We start from the raw sequence: 24762 nt of genomic DNA on the forward strand, positions 1-24762 counted from the left end.
AATATGAATTGTCAACATGAACTCCATTGAATTATGATATGCAAAGTCAAAGGTAAAATGTTCATACAACATTGCAGTTGAAGTCTATGAATAGACCAGGTGTTGGTACTGTTAACGTACTTCGAATGTGTTTGCTTGTGAGCACGCACGCACACACACACACACTTATCCCTCTGACAGTTGTTTGCTTTGGTTGAGTAAAATGTCTTTTTCAAGTGTAATTTGCCCCCCGCACCTCTCTGATTCAGAGGGGTTGGGTTAAATGCGGAAGACACATTTCAGTTGAAGGCATTCAGTTGTACAACTGGCTAGGCATCCCCCTTTCCTAACAGTGAGAAGCTTGTGTTTGGCCATATGCGGTTGATGTCTTGTTTTTTTATGTGAGATCCCTTGGGGGCAAAACTATAAGAGAACAGTCAGCAGATTCTGATAACATGTACAAGCAGGGTGTTTGTTTTACTCATCAGAAATCAAAGTGGCCTTTGTGTGGAGCAGGATTTTATTCCCCAGCCTGCTAGTTCAGGAGGGTCTTTTGAGTTCAGAACAACATTTCAGAGCTGTGGTTCAACTGATTTTCCAGCGATAGAAAAACAGACTGCAGAAGTGCTCTGTTAACTCTCTCTCACCCACCACGAGCAAAGGAATTAAAGAGTCCACCATCCTCAGTGGAGAGCCAGGGAGGAGAATTCAAATGGAAAATGTTTATCAAAGAAATTAAACAATTATTCATAAAAATGTATCAACAGCCTGAAGAACAAGAACTGTATAATGTCATTAATGTTACACGCATACTTTGTGAGGTAGATGAATTATAACAAACTGCTTCAGAACTTTTACAGTAGGATACATTTTGAGATTTCATGTTATTCATGAATGATTTGATTAATTGGTTACCTCACGATGTGACATGTTCATGACACATTGAAGTGTGTAGCCTATAAATGTAAACATAGGTTTGTCTTGTAATACATAGAAGGCCCTTGTCTTGCATGTATAGGAATACTATACCAAGGCAAATTAACTGTACAACTTTGTATAAAGAGGGCCCTAAATTGCTGAATAGCGTCTTATGAGTATCTTTGAACATCTGGACTATATGCATGTTATTAACAATTGGAAGTTTATTACTTATGCAATACAGTATAATAATTATCCATCTAAAGAACGTTTATGACCATGGCTTCACATGTTTACTGATTTTAAAATTCTTATCTTTCACCTCAGTAACAACACAATTCTCATTGAGTGTGTGATCTAAGACATTGTTAAATATGAGGAGTAATAGAGATGACGCTAGCAGCAGGCTCTGGTGGACTGGCTAAGCTCTGTGCTTTGTTCCCAGATTGCAGGGTTAACGATTTTCCGTCCTGGGTGGCGGGGGAGGAGCGTAGAGAGTGAGTGTTCCGAGCGATCCGAGTTGGAGAATTAGGATGCAGCTCCCGTCGTCAATGCCGAGGAGCTGTCTGCTGCCTTACCAGCAGCCCCTGGGCCAATGATGGATGATATATGCAGTATGGCCCCAGTGCTCCCCAAGCACAGTCTGGCTATATATATATATATATATATATATATATGAACCTAGGATATTTGTTGCTAATTCACCTCCACCAACCAATGCCTACTCAACCAATACATGAGTAGGGAATAAAAACTTTACTAGAGAAGTGGAAATCAAATTGTTACAACACTATGTGGGGTTTCTTATATATCACCTGGGTTTAACTTATCCTGTAGGCTGTAGGGATCCCTAGAAATAAAAGACAGACGTGTAATATTCATCAGTTTATTTTCACATTTTTTAAAATTTGTAATGACATTTTACACTATTTGCATTCCATCATTTGCTTTCCTTACAAATATATTCAAATATATTTTTAAAGATTCATGTTTTATGGAATAACATAATAAAATACTAATATTTGAGGAAATCATATGCACGCATCTCAAGAAACATTACATTATCACTATATAGTCATAAAAGCTCTTGCAAAAAAAACCATTAGCCTAACTGATATGTTATTGTTTTTTGGATACATGATGTGCACTTAAACATAATGGTATCTGGTCGGGAGTTTAAGCATTAATATGTGTGTGTGTATGTGTGTGGGCCTGGACAGTGTACGGAGTGTGAGGGGTCAGGCGGTGCCTCACCCCCAAAGCCCCTTGGGACATCTAGCTTCCCTTCCGCCTTTCTCTTGTCCTCCTCCCTCCCTCTCTCTGCCTGTTCTCATTACCCTTACCTGCTGTCTTGCTCTCCTCTCATTTACTTTGTAGACCTGACTCTCCTGCAGTCAGTTTAGCCCCAACCCAGTGGCCCTGTCGCCTGGGGAACAGTCACTGCATACCAATGATGAGGGGAGACGAGAAGAGAGCGCTCTGCGTCGTCTGAGGAACAGCCTCCCTTCTGCCACCCCCTCCCCTACACCTCCGCTACCTCCTCCTCTTCGGTCTGGGGAAAGCGAGAGGGAGGCAGAGAGAGAAAAAGAGAGTGAGAGGGAAATAGAGGCAGATGGAAAAAGAGAAATGAGAAAAAATAGAAAGAGGGAGAGAGACAAAAAGGGGGAGGGACATACACCAGTGTTTTAAGTGACTACAGTGGGACAGGACAGACTGAAAGGTTGTATGGTGTCTCCCTCTGCACAGTGGGAATCTAGATCTGCAGAGCAGTGCTACCAGCTTGCCCCAAACGACTCTGGCTAATTACCCAGCTCCAGGCTATCTGTCTGTCAGTTAGAGAAGCAGCCAGCACGCCTGACATTTCTACTGACTCATGGCGAGCCAATACGCCATGTGTACCAAAACAGGAAAAACTTAAATGAAAACACAGAGATTCATTTCTCCAAATGTAACAGATTTGGAGATGGCAAATGGCAGACCCCAGTGTTACAGTGACTGTGATTTGGTCTTACCTGTGTGTGAGCAGACACATAGAGAGAAGGGGTGGGGTTGGGGGTAATTAGTGAGAGCATAAAATTACAAGGGAAAAAGGATGTTAATCATGTTAACAATGATTAGAGGAGAAACATTACAGGACCATTCTGGGAATGCATATATCTGAGTCACAACGTCCAGGCATAGTAATTCACATCATAACCACTCAGTGTGAAATATGACTACACAGATTGGGTCCATGTGACCACCTATGCATTGGTTGGGCAGTGCAGTGCACTCGAGGACACACAAAGAATTTCCTCTGTCATGATCGCTTTCAGCAGTGACACAAGGGAGCCAGTATGCAGTATTTGAGTGTGTGTGTAAATGTGTTTGTGCAGGTCTGTGTGCAGTCTCTGTGACTAGGTCTACAGTCTCTGACTGGGCATGTCCTTGCCAGGTAAAAGATACATTCATTAATTGGTCCAAGTAGCTGTTGGCCAACCAACCAATGGGTTAAAAGCATTTGCCTGTGGCGACACAGCCAGGCCAGCTGTAGGTCACATTCAAGTCCCAGCCAGTTGAAACCCAACCTGCAAGACAGATCCTAATTATCCCAGGCAGTTGCGGTTCAATAACTCCAGCAAGCTGGCAGCAAGATACCACGTTTCCGTGGCAACGACTACGAATAAGTGATTTGCAGATCAGAGTGAGACGGGAGGTAACCGTGGATGTGGGGAGGAGGGAGGGAGGAATGGGGGAATGGAGAGGGGGTGGAAGAGGGAGGGAGTAGTACTCAGCTAGAACACCATCATAGGCCGTTAGAATGCACGTACACAGATAGAATGCACATGACACGCACATAGACATGCACTCACACATGCAGTACACATACAAACACACACACATACTTAGGCACACACAAAGTGCATACCAGTGGACATGCTAATGGTCATGCACTGTCCAGACATCAGTGTCTCTATACTCCATCCCCATACCTATGGTTGAAACGATGTCTCAGGTCAGGAAGAGGTAGATACTGTCCTTCCACTGTTCAACTTACTGCAGTGAAGTGTATCCCTGGGCATTGCTGCCCGGAGCATGAAAGGGAAAACTTGGTCCTGTATATTTTGGTGCCATGGTTGTATTGCAACATTTAGTTTTTTTGCCCCAGGACTAAGATTGATAATGAGTTATTTGAATAATCTGTGTAGTGCTAGGGAAAATTCCAATATGTGCACCTCTTGGAGGTCCGAGGTATGAGTATGGGAAACACTGGTGTAAAGTGCTGCACGTATATTGTCTAAATCAGGGTTTCCGAACCATCTCCTTATTTTTTGTTTTAACCCTAAACTGGCAAACCTGATTCAATTAGTCAAAGGATTAATGATTAGTTGAATAATTGAATCACGTTGTGCCAGTTAAGTGTTAAAACCAAAATGTGAAACGTCTGGGAGGCAGGAGAGGGTTGGGAAGCCCTGGTCTAAAGCACTACATTCCCCAAAATTAGATTAAAATATAAAATGACATTTGAATTTGAATGGCTTTTTCGGGGAACGAAAGTTGCCATTTGTGTGTTTTCAGGTGACTGTCTGGCCTTCTGCCGCAGTGTCTGGAAACACAGACATAGTCAGCCCCCCACGATCTCTCACACACCTGCTGCTCCCCCATCTACCTGAGATAAGAGATCTGCTGAGCTGCAACGCACAAGGCACAACAATGCCTGACAATCAATGGTAGAAAACAAAACTAAAAAATCCCTTTAAATCCATCAAATTTCTGTGTCAACTCTGTCCATTTGAAATGTGCGAGCCGGCCTTTAATCTGCCCTTATTACATTTTATCACACACAAATGGGAAGCGCTGAGCATCACACACACACACACACACGGACAAATCTGCCCTGGCATTTCAGCCACACCAGCCCACATCACCGTGACTTACACACAAAGGCAGTAATGCTACTGACACATAACATAGCTAACTATAGTACAGCATCTCAACTTTTACTGTACCAGTGACCCATGAAACATGTTCCTCCTTTTTTAACCAGCTCATGTTTAAGACAAATACAATGTTCTAAGACGAGCATCACTGGGACCAGAAGACCCGGGGACCACACTGCCTGTGCTGGGCCGAGCAACATCCTAGGTTAACACTCTATTTTAAGTGTCCATAATAAACTCATTTACAAGGTATTTCTAAGGCATTTTACAAACCATTTGCTCACCATTTATTAATCTTTACTACCACATTGCTAAATGTTAGTAAGCTAGTTATTCACACATGTATATATATTTCCAGAAACATCTTATGTTGGTTGTGTGCTTGTTCTTTTTACCAGGTGCATCAGGAATGTCCAATGGCATGCTCATATTTTTGTGAGAAATTACACTGGTCACTCAAAACATTTATAAAGTACAAAGCTAACATACGGAATGATTTTAAGATGGTCATACCATGGATCATCTAGCTATTTGATTTAGAATTTAGGACCACTTTAGCTATAAAAGTAAAAAATAAAAAACATTGTTTGATTAAATATTGAATTTGGCCTTTACTACAATAGCCCATAGAAACACACTGAATAACACGTTCATAAATTGAAAAAAAGAGTCAAAAAATAAATAATAAAATAAGGAATAAGGTTTTGAAGTGGCTGTCCTATATCTAGGATATGCCGTATATATATATATATATATATATATATATATATATATATATATATATATATATATATATTGGACACATTTAACCCCTTATTTTAGATTACACAAAACTACCTCCATATTTCAATTTGTTTGTATGGGTTTCCTTCAGACGAGTTACATGACACTTGTGGGGGTCGTACAGGAAAAGGGAGAACACCATCGTGTTCCATAGAGTGGTCATAATAGTTTGTAGGCCTAACCATTCGGATGCTACAGACATTTTCGTGAAAACACCGATTTTCGGGACGTCTCAAGGTCTGACAAATACAACTGTAGCTCGGCCACCTTCCACCGCAGATGCGGAAAGCTGCCATAAGCGAATGTGGTGGATTGAGACGCAGCCCTGATAATCCCTAGTTTAAATTAACGAGGTTTGATGGAGATTTTTTATTATCATGCTACTTAGATCGAGGTTAAGGAACTTAAGTTGAGGAACTGGCAGTCTCTCTCGCCCTCTGTTTTCTTCTATTGAATTCAAAATACAACCTTCCGTATTTTTTCAAAGAATGATGCCGGGACAAGTTTAAGTGGCTGCGAATATATTTACGTCAAGAAGTGACAGGCCTTTCAGCGAATATAATAAGCGGGAGATAGCCACTGAAGGCTGGAAAGTCCTGCCTATGCAATTTGAAAATCTCAACAAATGTATTTGTCATTTCATAAACAAACACTGCAGACTAACAGTGAAATGCTTACTTAGGGGCCTTTCCCAACAACGCAGAGCTTTTTTTGTTTGAGAATTAGTAGAAATAATAAATAAAATTAAATGTATACAGTACCAGTCAAAAGTTTTTCTTTTTTCTAACTGAGTGAAAAGAAGGAAGCCTGTACAGAATAAAAAATATTCCACAACATGCATCCTGTATGCAACAATGCACTAAAGCAATGCTGCAAAAAATGTGGCAAAGAAATGAACTTTTTGTTGTGAATACAAAGTGTTATGTTTGGGGCAAATCCAATACAACACACTACTGAGTACCCCTCTCCATTTTGTCAAGCATAGTTGTGGCTGCATCATGTTATGGATATGCTTGTAGTCATTAAGGACTGGGGAGTTTTTCAGGATAAAAAGTAAACAGAATGGTGCTAAGCACAGGCAAAATCCTAGAGGAAAATCTGGTTCGGTCTGCTTTCCACCAGACACTGGGAGGTGAATTCCCCTTTCAGCAGGACAATAACCTAAAACACAAGGCAAAATCTACATTGGAGTTGCTTGCCAAGAAGACAGTGAATGTTCCTGAGTGGCCGAGTTACAGTTTTGACATAAATCTGCTTTGAAAATATATAGCAAAACTTGAAAATGGTTGGCTAGCAATGATCAACAACCAATTTGACAAGGCTTGAAGAATTTTGAAAATAATAAAGAAATATTGTACAATCCATGTTTGCAAAGCTCTTAGAGACGTACCCAGAAAGACTCACAGCTGTAATCGCCGCCAAAGGTGGTTCTAACATGTATTGACTCAATGGTGTGAATAATTTAATTTTCAATAAATAAGGCAAACATTTCTAAAAACATGTTTTCACTTTGTCATTTTGGGGAATTGTGTGTAGTTTATTTCATAAATGTTGAATTCAGGCTGTAACACAACAAAATGTGGAATAAGTCAAGTGGTGTGAATACTTTCCCAAGGCATTGCATATATTTTTATGATTTTGTCAATTTCAACCAGCCCGCCACCATTAAACGATGGTCCGGCCCATCTGGCGGGCGTGCGGATGCACGCACACACACCTCTTTAGAATTGAATGCAATCTTTACACACCCCGGGTCCGTTGGCGAATGGACTTTAATCTAGAATCATCTGGAGCCTGGGTTAATCCACAGCTGATTGCAGTATCAATCAAGCACATTTTTTTCTGAGCCACAGAGTCTGAATGCTGTATAAAATGTCACACTGAATGCACAAATATTTTTCTCCTATTACATCCAATTCCAATCCATATAGCCAAAATGTAATATGGTTTAATTACTCTATATGGCAAAATGGCAAGAGGGGATTTTGATACATGACGTAATAATGAAATATAGAACTACTGTTGCTGATGATCAATGGGGGAAATGACAAGACAGTATGTTTATCTCTTACTATGTCTTTAACCTGAGGACCCACCTCCACAGTGGTTCAAGATATAATCTCATGATATAAAGTCAAAACCAGCTTCAGACAAGAGGCAGATCATAGTAATAGCATCTGTCCTACTGTACCTTGTCGGTCTTTGTTAGAAATGAATTCATTAGGATATCGCATTTTTTGGCATAAATTATTGAAATAAATATTAGAAAACAATTGATGATTTGTTGCCGATGTGTAATAATACAAATAAAGGTCCACAAGATTAGTCTGTTTTTTTTATTGGTAGGCACTGTTTTTCCTTGCTTATTTTCAATGTCTTTTATCTTTGTTCATTTTCTTTCTGCAGACTATACAAACAGTTTTCTATCAGAGTTCATCAACCTTTACCATATCAACACACCCTTTAGAAGAGGGAGGGAGAGTTAATGGTTTGAATTGTGAATTGCCCCTCAATTTACATGGATTTTACACTACATCTCCGAAACCTGACATGTTTGAGCTATTCATTTATTGCAATGTGTCTGTCTATTCCTCCTCTCATGTTGTAGAATCCACTCAACACAGGAAGAAGAGAACCAAAGTTATAATTCACAAAAGTAATATCCAGAATTCTCTTTTACACTATTTCGGGATTCTCTCCATATTGTATAGTATTTTCCCTCCAGACTCAGCCACGTAGGCTACTTTACTGCATTTCAATGCAAAATAAATCCATATAATTTGGACCAGTTTCTCATTGTAAAATAGTTTGTCTAGGCTATTCCGTATTGAACAGTGTTAGAGGCTAAAGCCCGAGGGTTGCTGAGATGATGTGAAAGTAATATTTATTGCTTCCTTCAGATGACGATATGGGCTGAGCAGAGCAGCCAGCCTGCTTTGTTCGTTTTAGGGGAGCTAGCAGTCTAGCACTGCATCAAATCAAATCAAATTTTATTGGTCACATACACATGGTTAGCAGATGTTATTGCGAGTGTAGCGAAATGCATTGATGCATTGACCATTTTATCAGCGGGCTTCCTGCGAGCGCGAGCTGCCTCCCTGACTGCCAGACTTTGCTGCGTGTCAGACACATCCTAATAAAACTGTCTGACTGTTTTGTGGGCACCAGCACTACACTCGCTGCGCGGTGTCTGACTGCTGGGAGCTCGCCGCACCGTGCCTGGCTGCTTGGTATTCATTGGGGCATGGCACTCACTCTTTCAGCTAGTGCTGGGGGCTCTGTGGCACAGACACAGACTGATTAGTTGGCATCGGCATTGTTCACTATGAACACCAAAAGGGGAATAGATAGGACAAAACATAATTAGTAAGAGAGAGAGAGAAAAGAGAAAGAAAGAGAGGGGGCGGGGGGAGGGGGGGCATAGGGAGAAAATCTATTGTTTTGAAACTGCATTTCTAATGTGGGTCATTGAGCAGAAATTCGTTGTTTTTTTTTACAAAAAAGCTAGCTGCCTTGAGAAAAGCAGAAAGTTTAAAAATGAGGCTGTGATGGTGAATTTCTAACAGTCAGATCATGGTGAATTTGTATGGGTTTGTAATGGTATTGTCTTGGTCAAAAGTTCAGATTGATTTTGTATAACAACAAATCATGTGTTCCCATTTGACATCCTATCTGAAATCTTCTCAGTCTCCCTGAAGTAAGATGGATTTCAGAGAAACTTGGGGCCTGGACTTTATTATATTGAAGTCGATAATTTGAGATTATATAAGGTTTTTAAGAAGCATTTACACATGTTTGAAACATGACAAATATTTAAGCACCACATATTAAACTGCCTGAACATCACCTAGTTTCCACACATCTTGTAGATCTCTATGTAAAATGTATGTAAATAAATATAACCAATTTGGAAAACCATATGGTAAACTATTTACATAGGTAAAACATGTTTCTGTGCAGAACAAATATGTACTATAATTCCATATAGTGTATAATTTACAGTGCAAATATAGTGGAGTAATTAATGAAAACAAATGTTTGCAATAGAAGAGTAATTGTTATTCCTAACTTCAGATTTGCTGGGTTGAGGTCATTAAAATATAATTGTGTCTTCAGGGGAAGTTTTTTGCATCCATTTAGATTTAAATGATAAAGCAGTTATTGGGATGCTGAAATTAAAGTATGCTTTCAGATTCCTTCATACATAATTGAAATATTAACTTTAAGATATATACATACACACACACACTTATTAAAATACGGAATTAATGCTTAAGTGCATTTAGTGCTATCACTGCTTAACTGATCAAATGAAAGTTTGGCATTTTTCTGGGAAAATGTAATATTCACAAGTATCCATGAATAAGATTAAATCAATAAAATGTAGTAAAAAGATTGAGAAATGATTGACTATTGAATGATATGAGGTGTGCCTGCTGTATTGAATGATTTGATATGAGGTGTGCCTGCTGTATTGAATGATTTGATATGAGGTGTGCCTGCTGTATTGAATGATTTGATATGAGGTGTGCCTGCTGTATTGAATGATTTGATATGAGGTGTGCCTGCTGTATTGAATGATTTGATATGAGGTGTGCCTGCTGTATTGAATGACTTGATATGAGGTGTGCCTGCTGTATTGAATGATTTGATATGAGGTGTGCCTGCTGTATTGAATGATTTGATATGAGGTGTGCCTGCTGTATCGAATTATTTGATATGAGGTGTGCCTGCTGTATTGAATGATTTGATATGAGGTGTGCCTGCTGTATTGAATGATTTGATATGAGGTGTGCCTGCTGTATCAAATTATTTGATATGAGGTGTGCCTGCTGTATTGAATGATTTGATATGAGGTGTGCCTGCTGTATTGAATGACTTGATATGAGGTGTGCCTGCTGTATGGAATGACTTGAGATGTGTGCCTGCTGTATGATGCCACCATATTTGAAGCAGGGTAGTGTAACAGTAAAATACCAAGTTTCAAACTGGCCCAAGCAACATTGGTGTGAATAAATAAAGTAGGTACTGTAGATGCAATGTGTATCTGATTTGATGCTGATAAAAAAATATTGACTTTGTCATGCCATCTAGTTGGTTTGCTAGTCGAGGATGGGGTGTGGTGTCTTGAAGAAATGTTGGATCTTACATTTACGGCAACAATTTCATATGGAAACATACATGGAAAAGCAAATCCCAAACGTGCGCTTCATGGAGGTACATGTTTGTCCATAGCAGTTTGACTGTTATTCACACAAGCAAGATGGAGAAAACCAGTTCAATGCGACATCTTGGCCGAGTACCGTGATAGAATGGATCGACCGACGGGCAGTGTGTTGAATTACATATGTTGGCCTTGATGATTCCTCGACGCTATGGATAAAACACACCTTTGTTATCAACCATTGTCTTTACATTTGCTAAGCCACACAGGTATGCATAGTATAATATCTACCTCTATTCTTTGCCATGTATGGATGATCATACATTGAACACAGGGATGTGAGTGAGGGATAACTCGATAGTAAAGTCCATCAAAAATCAACTACACGTTTTCATACCACTACCAACAATGCTCTCTTTCGGTCCCCCTTCCTCATCCCCTCTATCTCTCCCTGTCTTCCCATTCCTCCCTTTCCCCATATATCCTGATGCGTGTAACATTGATGTCAGCAGCTGTTCCGTCCCGACTCCACCTTTGGCAGGCACATTGGGTTTGCCACTGTAGTCGCTTGTGCCCTCCGCCCGCGTCCCAAGAGCCTAACCCGTGATTTTTCATCGAGAGAGCTCACAAGTTAGGGTCTCAGGGAGCAGGAGAAGTACAACAGGGTCCCGGCACTGAGGAGCCGCACACATTCAGTCAGTCAACCAGTCGGCCGGACGTGGGGGTGAGCAGCATGGCACCCCTACTCTATCTCTCACTACCACCACCCCGAGGTGCCTCCCTCTCCATCCTGACCCAAAACCACCTCCGCGTGTCTGTCTGCCCAGTGTCCGGTCCAGTCTGACCGCTTGGGTAATGTGCCGACTGGCTGTCAAACAACAGTCGTCCTCTGTGGACGAAGCAGGAGAAAAAATGTCCCCCTTTTCCCCTCCTTCACTGCAGATTAGTTATCCCTTCGTTTCAGAGAGCTGGAGTTAGAGATGAGCTGATGGCTCAGCACACAAAGATGGGCATAGACATAGACCTACCAGAATACACGCCACGCCACAAACACAGTAAACGGTAACACCACAGCAAAACAAGAACATAATGGCAGAGACAAAGATGAATGACATGAGAGAAAATGAAGAGGGCAAAAAAAGAGAGAGCTTGCTGGAGATGGTCAGACCTTAATTTCTCCTGTCGCAGCGCAGAAGCCAGAGCTAGCCATAGACAGGCAAGCCAGCATTCCCTGCTATGCTGTGCTCTGTGCTAACTAGCCTTTGTGCTGGCAGAGGAAAGCCCCCCTAGCCAGGCAGCCATCTCGCCTCTTTGTCCTCTGAGTGTCGACATACAGGCAGATCATCAGTCTACATCTCCCTCTCGGGATGGCTGGACCCAGTGCTGGCCACTGCACAGGACCCTTCCGAAACCTTGCATGCACTAACCGCTGCTTACCACCACACCACCGCCAGGGAGAAGAGCTGCCTGACAACCCCAGTCTGAGGTGTTCCACCACTGGGGTGACCAGAGACCCCCCCCCACACACACACACACACACTCTGTGGATAACCTCAGTCAGAAATGAAATAATAAGAAAATATATCTTTACACGACACCGCCACTCTTGGCTGACCCGCTTTGCGGAAGTGGCAGGTAAAAACCGATACTAATCAGGGTAAAATAAAATTGAAATAAAGTTGCTTCGTGCAGAGCTCTCACAGTGCTTCCCCCCACTCCCTCCTACAGACAGCAACGCGTACCCCCCCAAACTGCTTTCTCTAATGTTAACTGTCCCCCCCTTGCACCCACTGCCATGGCGGCGAGCTCTGCAAGGTACAGAAATAAGTTGTCACCGCCACAGTGCCAAGCGAGAGAAGCCACATTCAGTCATCTTCAGTCCTCTCATCACAGACAGAGTTCAGACACACACAGAGTAGTCACAGGCTGTGGTAACCAGAGACACACAATCATCATTTTCATGAAAGAAAGCAAACTGCCCTCTCAATTATCTTAACAACGCACCACATTGCAACCAAATGTAATTTGTACACTATACCCCCATAACTCCTCCCACTAATAATTAGATCGATAGATGCCTCACTCAGGGGAACACAGAGCAAAGCGGAAGCTTCCGGAAACGCAAGTGCTGTCTTTGTTGCCTCGCACAATCCTCCGTCTCTGTGCCGACTGCCTTTGTCATCCATCTTTGAGTGGAGGATGAGGAAGAAAAGGATAAAAAAAAAACAGCAGAAAAGCAAAGGAAAAGCAGAACGGGAGACGCTGAGACCACGGTGACTGAGCCAGACGCAGGTCAGTGAGGTGGGACGCCTCTCCTCCCCCTCCCTCACCGCTTGCATCATCAGCTCCATCTCATCACCCCCCACCTCCGCCTTAGGCTCCAGGATCTCAGCCGCATCGTGACACTGTCATCTATCCTGTTTTTTTCCACGCAGGTCCAAGACTAACACCACGGTGGCAACAGGGCCATCGGGAGAAAACGGTGATGCCAAAACATTTTGTCTCCCAAAACACTGGCCAACTCCTATTCCCATCACCCCTCCTCTTCTCCCCATCCCCAGGTCTCTACCTGTCTGCTCATCTGGCTGTCTGTGACTCCTGTCTGTGGCTGTTCACTCGCCTAGAGTGTGGTACTACACTACGGCAATGGGAGTCTGCAGCGACAGCCCTCCCTCTCTCTCACTCCCTCCATACAGCCTCTGCCGACGCACACGTTCCACCCATTCTGCTGATCAATTCCTTCTCTTTCCTAAGGAGCACGAACACACTGCAACCCGCCAGCCGCCTGGTGGGTTGGCCAAGGAGGAGGACGCCCTGTAGTGGCTCATGCTGTTACACTAGAGACACAAACATACTGACACACAACTCAGAGTACATATCCAACACAGACATGTTGACACAACTCAGTGTACATATGCAACACAGAGATGTTGACACACAACTCAGAGTACATATCCAACACAGAGATGTTGACACACAACTCAGAGTACATATCCAACACAGAGATGTTGACACACAACTCAGAGTACATATCCAACACAGACATGTTGACACACAACTCAGAGTACATATCCAACACAGACATGTTGACACACAACTCAGAGTACATATCCAACACAGAGATGTTGACACACAACTCAGAGTACATATCCAACACAGAGATGTTGACACACAACTCAGAGTACATATCCAACACAGAGATGTTGACACACAACTCAGAGTACATATCCAACACAGACATGTTGACACACAACTCAGAGTACATATCCAACACAGAGATGTTGACACACAACTCAGAGTACATATCCAACACAGAGATGTTGACACACAACTCAGAGTACATATCCAACACAGACATGTTGACACACAACTCAGAGTACATATCCAACACAGAGATGTTGACACACAACTCAGAGTACATATCCAACACAGACATGTTGACACACAACTCAGAGTACATATCCAACACAGAGATGTTGACACACAACTCAGAGTACATATCCAACACAGACATGTTGACACACAACTCAGAGTACATATCCAACACAGAGATGTTGACACACAACTCAGAGTACATATCCAACACAGACATGTTGACACACAACACAGACACAGTCGTAGACAAAACACAAACAACAAGCAAACTGACACAAATAACATACCAGAGACAGACACTGTCACAGTCTCCCTACACACAACATATAGGTACAGAAAGACAGAGTGCAAACAGAATGACACAGACACCAACACTGAACACAGACACAATCACAAACACTGACACTTTCACAATATTGTGACCGAAGCATTGAAGCGTGCACATAGACAGACGACGCAGTCCAACAGCACTGTATTTCACCAGTCAGACCAGACAAAGAATAGCATAACAGCTTAAAAGTACTAAATGACACAGAAATCACAGGGCAGGGCTGTTTGTGAGATTTTCTGCTTGGACAGGTTTCGGAGTGAAGTGGCTAAACCTAACCTGAAGTATTCTATCTAGTTTCTCTCTTTCTAGCAGCACGTCTATCTATCCCCTTAAGATTTCACACAACATCCACACTACAGCACTGCAGTTAACAAAGCAGGACCTTTAGCAAAACCATCCCATCAGTTAGACATACTGTATAGTCTCACATAGGCTGACTACTTCTTTATGTCCAGCTCCTGCTATACACAGCCTTTGAGATTCACTGTCCTCCTCATCCCAAGGTAGAATAAATACCACAGACCTTACACAGCTTACACATTATAGGATAAGATGATGAATGAAATTACCTTTATTTAAGTTGAGGTTATTTAAATACAGTCTGTCATCGCTTGGTAGAATACAATGAACACTAAAGTGTTGTTATGAGGCACAGCAAATGGAACTAAGTCATAAGACAGAGCAAAACAAAGAGAACAGACGATGGGTTCTTTTTTCTCTATCTGAGTGAGATCTGACCTTGACGGCTTGTCCTAATCTCAGAGCCCCTGACCTATCACCCTCAACACCCCAGATGGATTAGGGTCGCGACCCTGTGCGACAGAGAAGGGGGACTGCAAATTTTATCATTGATTGATTATGTGCTAGCCTTTTTAGGGGCCCTAAGCGAGATTTGGATGGGGGGCCTCCCCACCAAGAGGGCAAACATTTTTAGTGGCCCCCCTCTTGGAGAGAAATGAAAATGTAAACGTTTTTTCCTGCAATTCTACCCATTTTGCCATGGGGAAGAAAGAATATGTTGCAATTTTATAACACAAAAATACAATTCTACTTATTTTAGCTGTTTTAAAGCACATTTCCTGAAATTCTATTCATTTTGCCATGGGGTGGAGAGATTTTTTTCCAGTTTTAAAGCATCTTGCACCTAAAAATTCTACACATTTTGCTATGACTTATGCCATGTTGATGATACCTGAGTGAGAGTGACTAACAAAATCAATGTGGGCCCCCTGGAGGTCAGGGCCACTGGGCACGTGCCCTATGTGCCTTGTCGGTATTTGGCCATGATGACTAGATAACTGGCTAGACTAATTTACCAATCTAAACATTGTTAGCTGACATGGCTAATTAAGTGACTGTCAGTGAGTGACATATAACAATATAAAACTTCTGATGCACAACCAAATATTGAAATTGCACCTTGTGTATTATACTATTATAACTCTCAACAGTAAGAGTTTCAAATTGTATTGATATATTTTTGTCGGCGACCGCTTATGTAACTTATGCCTGGAGCCCTGAATTCACACTGCGAAACCCCCAAGTCTCAGCTTTGCTGCAATGCAGAGATCCTTCAGATAAATCACTCTGGCGGTCCACACACAGAAATGTGTATTTTAGCTCAAAACAACATCAAGACCTAGAACGGCAACAGTAAAAAAAAAAAATGGTATTATTACATTATCTTCCTCTTGAAATTTGACGGAGTAGGCAACAAAGAGCAACAAACAGGTAGGCTGTAGTTTTATCTGAATTGGGTTGGGGGGAATGCGCAGCATGTGGCGTCAATTAGCCTTGCTAGCTATAGTCTGCTCGCTCCCATCTCTCTCGGCCCGTGCTGCAGCTGTAACAATAAAGTGCCAGTCTGTACCTCGTGCAGCAGTGCTCAGGTTAAAAATGTAAGTAAAAAAAATTATAAACACATGTATTTCTAATATCTGAATATCCTACCAAAATTCATGATACTATTCCGAATAGTAAAATTATTTCAAACCCCCATCCCTAGTTATTGTGTATGAGAGAGGGGAGGTGGGAGCGAGGGAGAGAGGAAAGGGAGAGGAGGCGGCAGTCTGTACAACAGGACTGGTGATCAATCAGCTCCATTACAGCAGTGTCACTGCAATGTCTGGAGCTACCACCGCCCCGCCACACACACACACACACACACACACACACACACACACACACACACACACACACACACACACACACACACACACACACACACACACACACACACACACACACACACACACACACACACACAATCCCTGTGACACTCCCATCAGTGCAGAGCTACCCCCCCCAACACACGCACACGACTAGACGACACGCATTGACCCTCCTCTCCCCCCCCACTTCTCCTCCTCTATACTCCCACCCTCTCCATTTCTCTAGGCTAGACTGTGTAGCAAATCTTGGAATACCACAGTTGGTCGTGGTATTCGTGGAAACGGAACATGTGTACAATGTCATAAACATTAATGACCCTTGTCTCCAGTAAAAATCTAAAGGAAGAAGGAATGTAAGTATCAGGAAGGTAGAGTAAGTACATCTCCTCAAACCTCTATGATGCACTACTAACATAAAAGAGAACATTGTCATGACAGAAGTATTATGATTTACACCCCAGAAATACTGTAGTCTCAAAGAACACAAAAAAACTAACAGGAAGGCAGTGCACATAATGACTTGAGAACCAATATAAACTATCAAAATGCTATTACACCACGTCCACCCATTTAACGATAAGCCTGAATTCAGATAACAGTGTCTTACAAAGCTGCAGGCGAGTGTCAATCAGACAAGTATCCAAACAAAGGACGCCTAGCATACATACAGGCAGACATACAGGCATACATAAAGGCAGACATACAGGCAGACATACAGGCAGACAAGCAGGCAGACAGGCAGCACCATTAGTGGTGAGCAGGTAACTGGGGGGACAGGGATGCGTGTGTGGGGGAAGGGGGGCCCAGCCAGCCAGCGGGACATTAATGACGATCATGTCTTGTCACACTAGCTGACGGACGGACGGGGGGTTTGGTGGGGCCAGTCAGCGGACCCTGCCCTTGCCCTTCTCGATCAATACCATTGATCTGTCCCAGGGGTCAAGGGGCAAGAGCGTATCGATAGGGGAGAGTGGCTGATGCAGCAGTAGACCGAGAAGAAAGGGGGAGGGGGGGCTGACTGATTCCAGACAGATCAATGGGACACCCGTCTACCATGGATGTGTTATGGTTATTCATTTGCCACTAAACGGATCACATTAAGGGGATATCTCGCCTTGGGGAAAAATACTAGCAGCATTACAGAGACTTCACCAAATCACAAGCTGCTGCTGTATGAACGGGGGGATTTGTAGTTGGCTAGTAGCTGCCTGTCTGGCTAGTAACAACAGTGTCAGGCTACAATCCTTCATGTTTTCATTTTATCAAGGTCTCTATAGTGTTTACTGAGGGCAGGACCAGCAGAAAAATTACCTTGTTAAAAGGGCTCTCACTCAGTCAAAAGCATGAATCAACTGAATTTGCATGTACATGTATGTACACTGAACAAAAACATAAATGCAACATGTAAAGTGTTGGTCCCATGGTTCATGAGCTGAAATAAAAAATCCCAGAAATTGTCCACACCCAAAAAAAGTTTGTAGTGAGCATTTCTCCTTTGCCAAGATAATCCATCCACCTGAAATGTGTGGCATATCAAGAAGCTGATTAAACAGCATGGTCTTACCCAGGTGCACCTTGTGCTGGGGACAATAAACAGACACTCTAAAATGTGCAGTTTTGTCAAACAACACAATGCCACAGAGGTCTCAAGTTTTGAGGGAGTGTGCAATTGGCATGCTAACTGCAGCAATGTCCACAAGAGCTGTTGCCAGAGAATTTCATTTTCATTTATCTACCATAAGCCACCTCCAATTTTGTTTTAGAGAATTTGGCAGTACGTCCAACCGTCCTCACAGACACTGACCACGCGTATGGCATCGGGTGCCCCAAGGTGGCGGTGGGGTTATGGTATGGGCAGGTATAAGCTATTGTCAATGAACACAATTGGATTTTATCGATGGCAATTTGAATTCACAGAGATACCATGACGAGATCCTGAGGCCCATTGTCGTGCCATTCATCCGCCTCATCACCTCATGTTTCAGCATGATAATGCATTATCCCATATTGCAAGGATCTGTACACAATTCATGGACGCTGAAAATGTCCCAGTTCTTCCTTGGCCTGCATACTCACCAGACATGTCACCCATTGAGCATGTCTGGGATGCTCTGGATCGACAGCGTGTTCCAGTTCCTGCCAATATTCAGCAACTTCGCACAGCCATTGACAAGGAGTGGTACAACATTCCACAGGCCACAATCAACAGCCTGATCAACTCTATGTGAAAGAGATATGTCGCGCTGCCTTAGACAAATGGTGGTCACACCAGATACTGACTGGTTTTCTGATCGACGTCCCTACTTTTTTTTTAAAGGTAGCTGTGACCAACAGATGCATATCTGTATTTCTAGTCATGTGAAATTCAATTAATTTATTTCAATTGAACGATTTCCAGTGGTGGAAAAAGTACCCAATTGTCATACTTGAGTAAAAGTAAAGATACCTTAATAGAAAATTACTCACGTAAAAGTGAAAGTCACCCAGTAAAATACTACTTGAGTAAAAGTCTAAAAGTAGGGGGCCTCCCGAGTGGCGCAGCGGACTAAGGTACTGCATCACAGTGCTAGAGGCGTCACTACAGATGCAGGTTTGATCCCGGGCTGTGTCGCAGCCGGCCGCGACCAGGAGACCCATCAGGAGGCGCACAATTGGCCCGGCGTCGTCCGGATTAGGGGAGGGTTTGAACATCTGAGATGTCCTTGTCCCATCTCGCTCTAGCAACCTTGTGCCGACTGGGCGCATGCACAATGACTTCATCGCCAGCTGTACAGTGTTTCAGAGGACACATGGCTCTTGACCTTTGCCTCTCCTGAGTCCCTACGGGAGTTGCAGAGATGGGACAAGATTGTAGCTACCAATTGGGGAGAAAAATAGGTAAAAAATGAATATAATATATTTTTTTTAAGTATTTGGCTTTAAATATACTTAGGTAACAAAAGTAAATGTAATTGCTAAAATATACTTAAGCATCAATAGTAAAAGTATAAATAATTTCTAATTCCTTATATTAAGCAAACCAGACGGCACCATTTTCTAGTTAAAAAAAATTGTACTGATAGTCGGGGGCACACTGCAACACTCAGACATTTACCTTAAATTAAATTTTGAGCAAAAAGATAAACTCAGCTGCATCATTCATTGAATCAGAGAGCTCATTCATCACAAAACCCACTGATTTTGCCAATTGCTTTAATGATTTTTTCATTGGCAATATTAGCAAATTTAGGCATGACATGCCAGCAACAAACGCTGACACTACACATCCAAGTATAACTGATCAAATTATGAAAGACAAGCATTGTAATTTTGAAATCCGTAAAGTGAGTGGTGAGTGGGTGGAAGAGGTGAAACAATTTTTGTTGTCTATCGGGGTCTGACAACCGGGGTCTGACAACTTGGATGGAAAATTACTGAGGATAATAGCAGATGATATTGCCACTCCTATTTGCCACATCTTTAATTTAAGCCTATTAGAAAGTATGCCCCTCAGGCCTGGAGGGAAGCAAAATTAATTCTGCTACCCAAGAACAGTAAAACCCCATTTACTGGCTCAAATAGCCGATCAATCAGCCCTTTACCAAGCCTTAGCAAACTTTTGGTAAAAGTTGTGTTTGACCAGATACAATCCTATTTTTTACTGGAAACAAATTGACAACAGACTTTCAGCATGCTTATAGAAAGGACATTCAACAAGCACAGCACTGACACAAATGACTGATGATTGGCTGAGAGAAATTCATGAGAAAAAGATTGTGGAAGCTGTTTCGTTAGACTTCAGTGCGGCTTTTGACATTATCGATCATAATTTACTGATTGAAAAACGTATGTGTTACGGCTTTACACCCCCTACTATATTATGGATACCCCATACTATATTATGGATAAAGAGTTACCTGTCTAACATAACATAGAGGGTGTTCTTTAATGGAAGCCTCTCCAACATAATCCAGGTAGAATCAGGAATTCCCCAGGGCAGCTGTCCAGGTCCCTTACTTTTTTCAATCTTTACTAATGACATGACACTGGCTTTGAGTAAAGCCAGCTTGTCTATGTATGCGGATGACTCAACACTACACACATCAGCCACTACAGCAAGTGAAATCACTGCAATACTTAACAAAAAGCAGCAGTTAGTTTCAGAATCGGTGGCAAGGAATAAATTAGTCCTAAATATTTCAAAAACTAAATTAGTTGTATTTGGGACACATCATTCACTAAACGCTAAACCTAAACTAAATTGTGTTATAAATAATGAGGAAATTGAGCATGTTGAGCTGACTAAACTGCTTGGAGTAACCCTGGATTGTAAACTGTCATGTTGATACAAAGGTAGCTAAGATGGGGAGCAGTCTGTCTATAATAAAGCGCTACTCTGCCTTTTTAACACTATCAACAAGGCACGACCTACAGAACCTAATTTTGTAGCACCTGGACAACTATTCAGTCGTGTGGTCAGGTGCCATCGATGGACCTCAGAAAATTATGATTGGCTCAAAACAGGGCAGCATGGCTGGCTCTTAAATGTACACGGAGAGCTAACATTAAAAATATGCATGTAAATCTCTCATAGCTCAAAGTGGAGGAGAGATTGACTTCATCACTACTTGTTTTTGTAAGAAGTGTTGACATGCTGAATGCACTGAGGTGTGTTTCAACTGGTGTAAAAAAGTACCCAATTTTTCATACAAAATAAAGGTACTTTAATAGAAAATGACTCAAGTAAAAGTGAAAGTCATCCAGTAAAATACTTGAGTAAAAGTCAAAGTATTTGCTTTAAATATAATTAAGTATCAAAAGTAAATGTAATTGCTAAAATATACTTAAGTGTCAAAAGTAAAAGTATAAATCATTTCAAATTCTTGATAAGTGTATGAATTAGACCATTTCCTGTCCTGCTATGCATTCAAAATGTAACGAGTACTTTTGGGTGTCAGGGAAAATGTATGGAGTAAAAAGTACATTATTGTCTTTAGGAATGTAGTGAAGTAAAAGTTGTCAAAAATATAGTACAGATACCCCAAAAAATGACATAAGTAGTACTTTCAAGTATTTTTTACTTAGGTACTTTACACCACTATTTAAACTACTAACACACAGCTCGGACACCCATGCATACCCCACAAGACAAGCCAACAAAGGACAGACTATGGGAGGCGCACTGTATTACATAGCGCCATGGCTACAGTACATGGAACTCTATTCCACATTAGGTAACTGATGCAAGCAGTAGAATCAGATTTTAAAACCAGATAAAAATACACCTTATGGAACAGCGGGGACTGTGAAGAGACACACACACAGGCACAGACACACATAAACATGATAAGACACACAGTCTACACACACTTGCACATGGATTTCCTATTGTAGATATGTGATAGTAGAGTAGTGGCTTGTGGGAACAGGTGTTAGGTGTTATGGGGTTTGTCATGTCATATTTTAAATTGTATAATTGCTTTAATGTTGCTGGACCCCAGGGGCAGCAGCTAATAAGGATCCTTAATAAATACAAAGGAAGCATTTGTGTTTAGTGAGTCTGCCAGATCAGAGGCAGTAGGGATGACCAGGGATGTTCTCTTGATAAGTGCGTGAATTGGACCATTTTCCTGTCCTGCTAAGCATTCCAAAAGTAATGAGTACTTTTGGGTGTCAGGGAAAATGTATGGAGTAAAAAGTACATTATTTTATTTAGGAATGTAGTGAAGTAAAAGTACAAGTTGTCAAAAATATAAATAGTAAAGTAGAGTACAGATACTCAAAAAACGACTTATGTAGTACTTTAAAGTATTTTTACTTAAGTACAACTGCTGATTTCCTTATTTGAACTGTAACTCAGTAAAGTCTTTGAAATTGCTGCATGCTGCGTTTACATTTTTATTCAGTGTATGTGTATGGGGATTATGTCCAACAATAACTAACTGAAAATACTCTCAATATACTTATTACAATAGGGTTTTTTTTTGTGCACACGTAGAGGCTATAAAAACACTTCAAAAAATGTAAAATAGTCAACTATTCTACAACTATGACATCAAGAGGTCAACAATGCTTTTGCTAATGCAGCTGGTCCTGGAGAGATTGTGATATTCATCTATTTCCTTCCTGTGTACAGAAGAAAAACAATTATGTAAAATTGTATGTAATGATAAATTGCATTTCATAATCAGACAAATACATGCCTAATCCCCCATATAATTTGGTTTGAAAACATTCCATTGTTACAATTTAACCTGCCATGACACAATTTCACCTGGCATGACATTTATGTAAATAAATGCTACCTAGCATGACCTGGAATGCAGGATATATCCTGAAATAAAACTTCAGTAAAATAATTTAAATGACCTATTTTAGTGCTCTCTGTCAGTGTGCTTTTCTGTTCAGCAGGCCTTGATTGGTTTGTGTAGTGAAAATAGAACCTCTCCTCCCCCACCGTCTCACCTCCCCACCGTCTCACCTCCCCCAGTCTCTCCTCCCCCACCGTCTCACCTCCCCACCGTCTCACCTCCCCCACCGTCTCTCCTCCCCCACCGTCTCACCTCCCCCACCGTCTCACCTCCCCTCTCCTATATAATCCCATCATTTATTTGTCCAACCATCCCATAAATGGAAGCACAGCTGGAACCAATGACTCCTATCCCTGCCTGGCCACTGGGCCAGTTGGAGCAGGGAGTGCTGAGGCAGCAGGTCCCCTTCGCCTCAGCCTCGCTTGGTAGCTACATCTGGATGACCATTCAGTTCAGAGGTGAGGAAAGAGGGGGAAAATAGAGCTCTTAAAATAAACTCTGTGCTCCGGCACAACGCAGCTTGGCTCCTCTAGTCTGTTGAATAAATATGGAGGGCTGAGAAGGAACAGGATGAACCCAACCAAGGCTATTTGCATACCTGGCTGTAAATGGCAAAACATATATTTGTATAATACATACTACAACATAATTTAATTTGTTTCTTAAAAACTCGAGAGATGTATCATCAAAAAAGTGATCTGGAAATTTACACTGGAATTAAGAGTATATATTTCTTATTGGTACTCCTCCAGAAATTCAGACATGGTGAATTGAATGTTCTTTACATCATTCAGAACCTTAACCAATATCCTTTCACTCAGTCTGACCCCAGAGCCCCAGAGGGCCAGACAGACTGAGTGACTGAGGTGTACCACTATAGTTTTGACAGAGCAGAGCAGTCACCACAGAGATCCCACCCCACGCCAGCAGGAAAGTCAGCTAAGAGGCACCATACAGAAAAAATGCCATACCTTCTGGGGTTTCCAGGGTTTTAGCAGGATCAGGCTAAACATATATGTTTTGCCAACCTGTTGGCATTGTGGCTGGTTGTTGAGCCTACATGGAGAGCAGAGGAGACTGGTGTGAAGAGTTATAGAAGGAAGGGCTCATTGGAATGGGTGGAATTAAATCAATGGAACGGAGTTAAATGTGGTTTCCATACGTTTGATTCCATTCCATTAATTCCATTTCAGCCATTACAATGAGCCTGTCTTCCTATAGGCCTCTCACACTCTGCCATTGAACACCCATTAATAAAACTATGAGTTCATTTGGCCCCTAATTAACAGGTGCTAAGTCCCTTTCACTGGGCGGCCGTGTTGATAAGAGACTCCACCAGCTGAGACAGGCTGTGCTCTCTGAGGTAATGCTGCAGAGTTGTGGTGGTGGGTGGAGCAGGGCACTCCTAGCAACTGGCAATGTCTGTCAAGCTATGGCCCTATGGGTTTAGTATTGTGTTTGAAAGGGTTCTGGTCTTTTCCAAGACATCTTGGTCAAAACATCTATGTCTCGTTGTAGTGATATCAGGTATTGGAATATAGCCGTGAATAGCAACCAAAAGTATGAACAAAGCTGCCATTGCAGGTTTGAGAACTAAGGTTGAATTGGAGGGACAATCTGACGCCCATATCCACTCTAGACTGAAGAGACTGCTTTCCAACCACTGACAGTGTAAAGTGAAATAGACAATAGTATCATAACAGTGGTGTATTTACTCAAGACCTATATGAGAGGTTTACATTACAGTATCAGCCATCAACAACGTCAGAAAAAACTGACATGGTGCTCTGACGAAGAGAGGAATTACAGCAACACCCTCTCGCTTTCAGTA

The 24762-nt window shown here is 41.9% G+C and overlaps 1 long non-coding RNA gene across 4 annotated transcripts in view; it reads right to left on the minus strand.

Annotated features, from left to right (window-relative positions):
- Positions 1–1552: 1552 nt before the first annotated feature.
- The window catches only part of LOC118390110 (uncharacterized), a 31833-nt gene continuing 8623 nt past the window's right edge, over positions 1553–24762 (minus strand). For all 4 annotated transcript variants that reach the window (XR_004826912.2, XR_004826909.2, XR_008060504.1 and 1 more), the window contains 2 exons: positions 2241–2449; positions 1553–1747 (listed from right to left, as the gene is read on the minus strand). This is a non-coding gene — a long non-coding RNA (uncharacterized LOC118390110). The remainder of the gene's footprint in view (positions 1748–2240; positions 2450–24762) is intronic.

This window comes from Oncorhynchus keta, chromosome 11 (genome assembly GCF_023373465.1).
Source record: "Oncorhynchus keta strain PuntledgeMale-10-30-2019 chromosome 11, Oket_V2, whole genome shotgun sequence".
NCBI lineage: Eukaryota > Metazoa > Chordata > Actinopteri > Salmoniformes > Salmonidae > Oncorhynchus > Oncorhynchus keta.